This window comes from Lathyrus oleraceus, chromosome 6 (assembly GCF_024323335.1).
Source record: "Lathyrus oleraceus cultivar Zhongwan6 chromosome 6, CAAS_Psat_ZW6_1.0, whole genome shotgun sequence".
Classification (NCBI taxonomy): domain Eukaryota; kingdom Viridiplantae; phylum Streptophyta; class Magnoliopsida; order Fabales; family Fabaceae; genus Lathyrus; species Lathyrus oleraceus.
In genome coordinates this window covers 16,600,742-16,606,966 of record NC_066584.1, presented here as the reverse complement: position 1 = coordinate 16,606,966, position 6,225 = coordinate 16,600,742, and the positions used below count along the sequence as shown (strand labels likewise).

At 39.3% G+C, this 6,225-nt stretch overlaps 1 pseudogene; it reads right to left on the bottom strand.

Moving 5' to 3' along the window:
- Positions 1 to 1,060: 1,060 nt before the first annotated feature.
- On the bottom strand, positions 1,061 to 1,160 carry LOC127099000 (uncharacterized; annotated as a pseudogene).
- Positions 1,161 to 6,225: the final 5,065 nt, after the last annotated feature.

Below are 6,225 nucleotides of genomic sequence, written 5' to 3'. Positions count from 1 at the left end.
TTTCAAAATATGATTTTTGACTTAATTATAAGTGACAGCAACATTAACATAAGATCATGGTTTCTTCAACAGAGCGAGAGTTTGAGATAAAACCTTTAACCAATAAAGTTAGTCGAAACGATTTATTTTAAAACCGAGAGACCGACAAGGAATTGATTCCCTAGTTTTGACGAACTACATACCGATATCCGTTTTATTGATATTTAATCTAGATATTAGTTTAGCTCTTAGCTCCCTTCCCCAAACAATCAAACATTTTCACCTTAGATTTACGTAGTAACCTTAGATAACGGTACATCGATTCATAAGTCCCTGTGGGATCGATATCTTTTAAAACTACGCGATAGAACTGTGCACTTGCAGTTTGTATCCCATTCTCGACTCACACAGTCGAGCGATCAAGTTTTTGGCGCCGTTGCCGGGGACTTTTATTCAATCGATATCGTAACTCTTCCGTTACGCTGTAGAGACTAAGGTTTCTTTTTCCTTCTATTCTTTCTTTCGTTGATTTGTATGCCACGCACTCGCTCTCAAGGCGAACCGCTCTATTTACGAATCAACGATATCGAACTATATCTCCGAGTCTTACGACGAATTCGGGAATATCGTGCTGAAAACAATCTCCCTCCTATAAACCTTCCTGATATCAAAAACATTTTTCCTTCTTTAACCGAGATGGCAGAACCAGCTCGTGCTCTTAGAGATTACGCCGCTCCATCGCAAGATGAACCGCATTCAAGTATTGCTCCGCCCGCAATCGAAGCAAACAACTTTGAACTTAAACCTTCACTGTTGCAGGCTGTGCAACAGAACCAATTCTCTGGAAATCTTACCGAAGATCCAAACCTTCATTTATCCGTATTTGTTCAATATGCTGATACTGTTAAAGCTAATGGTGTCACTTCAGAGGCAATTCGACTTCGTCTTTTTCCTTTCTCATTAAGAGATAGCGCTAGAAGATGGCTTCAATCTCTTCCTTCCAACTCAGTCACCACATGGAACGAGTTGAAGAAAGTTTTTCTTGCCCGATATTTTCCGCCAAGCAAAACAGCTATGTTAAGAGCCCAGATAAACGGATTTAAACAGAAAGACAACGAGTCTCTTTTCGAAGCATGGGAAAGATACAAAGACATGATGAGACTTTGCCCACACCATGGTTTGGAAGACTGGTTAGTAATTCACACATTTTATAATGGTCTCTTATACAATACAAGGTTGACAATAGACGCCGCTGCAGGTGGTGCACTAATGAACAAACCTTATGCTGATGCTTACCAGCTTATCGAGAGCATGGCCCAAAACCACTATCAGTGGGGAACCGAACGAACAACAGTGGAAAAACCTCAACCGAAAACTGGCATGTACGAGATAAGTAACCTTGATCACGTCAATGCAAAAGTGGATGCTTTGGTCCAGAAAATTGAAAGTTTAAACGTATCACCACCAACCGCCGTGGTTGCTATAACTCAGAATTGCGAGGTCTGTGGAATCCAAGGCCACACTCCTGCGGAATGTCAACTCTTGACTGGAATCCAAACAGAGCAAGTAAACTATGCTCAAGGAAGCCCCTATTCGAATACCTATAACCCAAATTGGAAGAATCATCCAAACTTTTCATATAAGAGTAATAATGCTTTATACGCACCTGGACAGTCTCCGAATCAAACCCCATCTATACCTCCGGGATATCAGAAACCAAATCCTAACAATAATACCCCTAGAAAATCCAACTTGGAAATCATGATGGAAAACTTTATAGCTTCCCAACAACAAACCAATAAAGATTTCTTAAACCAGAACATACACACTGGCGAACAACTTAAACAACTAGCAAGCAAAGTAGATGCCTTGGCTACCCATAACAAAATGTTAGAAACCCAAATATCTCAAGTAGCTCAACAACAAGCACCTACTGCTGCACCAACTGGTACATTCCCTGGACAGCCCCAACCTAATCCGAGAAGCCAAGCTCATGCAATTATATTAAGAAGTGGAACGGAAGTGGAAGGACCGTCTGATCCAAGGATAGAAAACCAAAACCCTAAGAAATCTACTGAGGAAAGTGAACCTAAGGAAAAGGAAGAGAGTAATAAGGAAACCCTAGAAAAGAAGGAACCTTATGTACCTCCACCACCTTACAAACCACCTATACCTTACCCTCAAAGGCTTGTTAAAACCAAAGATGTAGGCCAATTCAGAAAATTTGTTGATCTCCTTAAGCAATTAAACGTTACAATTCCATTTACCGAAGCTATTACGCAGATGCCCTCATATGCTAAATTCTTAAAAGAAATTCTTTCTAATAAAAGGAAACTTGAGGATAGTGAAACCGTTACACTCCCTGCCGAATGTAGCGCTATAATCCAAAACATGCCCCCTAAACTCAAGGATCCAGGTAGCTTCTCTATACCCTGTCACATAGGAAAATTTGTCATCGACAAAGCCTTATGCGATTTAGGAGCCGGAATTAGCGTTATGCCTTTATCCATATGTAAGAGACTGGAAATGGGAGAATTAAGACCGACCAAGATGTCTGTACAACTAGCAGATCGTTCCATCAAATATCCTGTAGGAATCCTTGAAAACGTTCCCGTACGCATAGGTCAGTTTTACATTCCCACTGACTTCACAATTATGGACATTAGAGAAGATGATACTACACCTATTATACTAGGAAGACCATTCTTAGCAACTGCCGGTGCAATCATAGACGTAAAACGAGGAAGACTCACCTTCGAAGTAGGTGAAGAGAAAATTGAATTCATTCTTTCCAAATTCTTGAAAGCACCTGCAATAGAAGATACATGTTACTTCATGGATATCATCGATGAATGCATAAAAGAAGCAGAGTCAGGAGAAGACAAATCATCAGACTATCTTTTAGAAGACAAATCTAAACAATGCTTAGCAATAACACCAGATCCTACGCAGTGTCTTAACAAACCAACCCCTGATTTGAAAACACTTCCCAAAAATCTGAGATATGAATTCCTAGACTTAGAACTTGAACGACCTGTGATAGTCAATGCAGATCTAGGAAGACTCGAAACAGAAAAACTCCTACATATCTTAAGAAAATATCCAACCGCACTAGGATACCACATAACCGATCTTAAAGGAATAAGCCCTTCTATTTGTATGCATCGCATCATGTTAGAAGAAGACGGTAAAACCTCTAGGGAACACCAGAGAAGACTAAATCCGATCCTAAGTGAGGTAGTGAAAAAAGAAATAACCAAGTTATTAGAAGCAGGTATTATATATCCTATATCTGATAGCAAATAGGTCAGTCCTGTACACGTTGTACCAAAGAAAGGAGGCATAACCGTTATTGAAAACGAAAAAGGAGAAACTATAACTAAACGAATCGAATCGGGATGGAGAATGTGCATTGATTATAGGAAACTAAACAAAGCAACCCGAAAAGATCATTTCCCTTTACCATTCATTGACCAAATGTTAGAACGATTAGCTAAACATTCACATTTCTGTTATTTAGACGGTTATTCAGGCTTCTTTCAAATACCAATTCACCCTGATGACCAAGAAAAGACAACATTCACATGCCCTTTTGGTACCTTCGCGTATAGACGAATGCCGTTTGGTCTGTGTAATGCCCCTGCAACTTTTCAAAGATGCATGATGGCAATTTTCGCCGACTTTCTCGAAAACATCATGGAAGTATTCATGGATGACTTTTCTGTGTACGGACAAAGTTTCGAAGAATGCCTTGAAAACCTGGAAAGAGTTCTTGAACGATGTGTAAAAGTAAACTTAGTACTTAATTGGGAAAAGTGCCACTTTATGGTACAAGAAGGAATTGTTTTAGGACACATCATCTCGAACAGAGGAATTGAAGTAGACAAAGCCAAAATAGAGGTAATCGAAAATCTTCAACCCCCAAGAACCGTGAGAGAAGTACGAAGCTTTTTAGGACACGCCGGTTTCTACCGACGATTCATCAAAGACTTCTCTAAGATAACTAAACCCTTAACCGGACTATTAATGAAAGATGCTGAATTCATATTCGACGATAACTGTTTAAAAGCATTTCAAACTCTTAAACAAGCATTGATCTCCGCACCCATTATGCAGACACCAGACTGGAATGAACCATTCGAAATAATGTGCGATGCCAGTGATTATGCTGTAGGTGCTGTTTTAGGACAAAGAAAGGATAAAAAGCTCCATGTTATATATTACGCTAGCAGAACCCTGGATGAAGCACAGATGAATTATGCCACAACCGAGAAAGAACTCCTAGCAGTAGTATTTGCGCTAGATAAATTTCGTTCTTATTTGGTAGGAGCCAAAATAATAGTTTACACTGATCATGCTGCTATCAGGTACCTTCTAACAAAAAAGGATGCTAAACCTAGACTCCTAAGATGGATCTTGTTACTACAAGAATTCGACTTAGAAATCAAGGACAAGAAAGGAACTGAGAACGTAGTAGCAGACCACCTCTCTAGACTTGAGAACCTTGAACCAGAAAGAACATCCATTAATGATGATTTCTCGTATGACAAACTCATAGCTACTTTGGAAGAGAACAACTCCGACATGCAAGTAGAAACCACCTTAGCTATATCTGTCATACCATGGTACGCTGATCTAGTAAATTATTTAGCTGCCGGAATAGTTCCACCTACTTTATCTTACCAGCAGAAGAAAAGATTCTTCCATGACATAAAACACTATTACTGGGATGATCCCTTACTTTTCAAAAGAGTTCCCGATGGTATTTTCCGTCGATGTGTACCCGAAGAAGAGGTAGAAAATATAATCCAACACTGTCACTCCGCGCCTTATGGTGGACACACAAGTACATCCAAGACCTGCTCAAAAATCCTACAAGCTGGCTTTTATTGGCCAACTATATGGAAGGACGTACATGCGGCTATTAAGGAGTGTGACAGATGTCAACGCACGGGAAACATATCTAGACGTGACGAGATGCCACAAAAAGGTATTTTGGAAGTAGAGATTTTTGACGTGTGGGGAATAGACTTCATGGGACCGTTTCCATCCTCTTTCGGTAACAAGTACATACTCGTGGCGGTTGACTACGTATCAAAGTGGATCGAAGCTATAGCTTCTCCAACTAATGACACCCGAGTAGTAACTAGACTCTTTAAAAATATAATTTTTCCGAGATTTGGCATCCCAAGGATAGTAGTCAGTGATGGTGGATCGCACTTTATATCCAAGGTACTCGAAAAACTACTACTTAAATATGGAGTGAGACATAGGATAGCAACACCTTACCACCCTCAAACCAGTGGACAAGTGGAAGTATCTAACAGAGAAATCAAGCAAATACTAGAAAAAACGGTCGCCACTTCAAGGAAAGATTGGTCATTGAAATTACCAGAAGCTTTATGGGCATACCGAACTGCTTATAAAACTCCCATAGGGACGACCCCATTTAAGCTCATTTATGGAAAATCCTGTCACCTCCCGGTAGAATTAGAACACAAAGCCTATTGGGCTATTAGAAATTTAAATTTGAATTATAAAGCCGCCGGTGAAAAGAGAATCCTTGACATAAACGAATTAGAGGAACTCAGAAGAGACGCCTATGAAAATGCCAAAATCTATAAAGAAAGAACAAAACAATGGCATGATAAGCGTATATCAAGGAAAATCTTCAAGCAAGGCGACGCAGTACTCTTATTTAACTCCAGACTAAAATTATTCCCGGGAAAACTACGATCCAGATGGTCAGGACCTTTCCATATCACTAAAATCTTTCCCAGTGGAGCGGTAGAAATTAAAGGACAATCTACAGAACCGTTCACCGTAAACGGGCAACGTCTGAAACATTATCACTATGCGGAAACCAACGAGGATTCGCAAATTCTACACTTAGACGAAACGCCCCCAGGACTCATAGACAATATTTAACAGTTTCTCTGTCGAGCTTGCGACATTTAAACAAAGCGCTTAGTGGGAGACAACCCACAAATTAATTTGTTATTTTATTATTTTATTATTATTATCATTTCTCTATTTTTCTCTTAATTATTCTTTTAATTTCTATTTAGTATTCATTATTGATTTATTCAAAAAGAAAAAAATATATCTATATATATTAATAATAATTCTATTCTTCTTTCGGCATTTGGCCAAATCCTGACTTAAACTCATGTTTTCTTTTCTCTAGTTAACACTAACCAGATGGGACATTTTGACCGTATGGGTATCAAGTTCAGAGGAATGGCT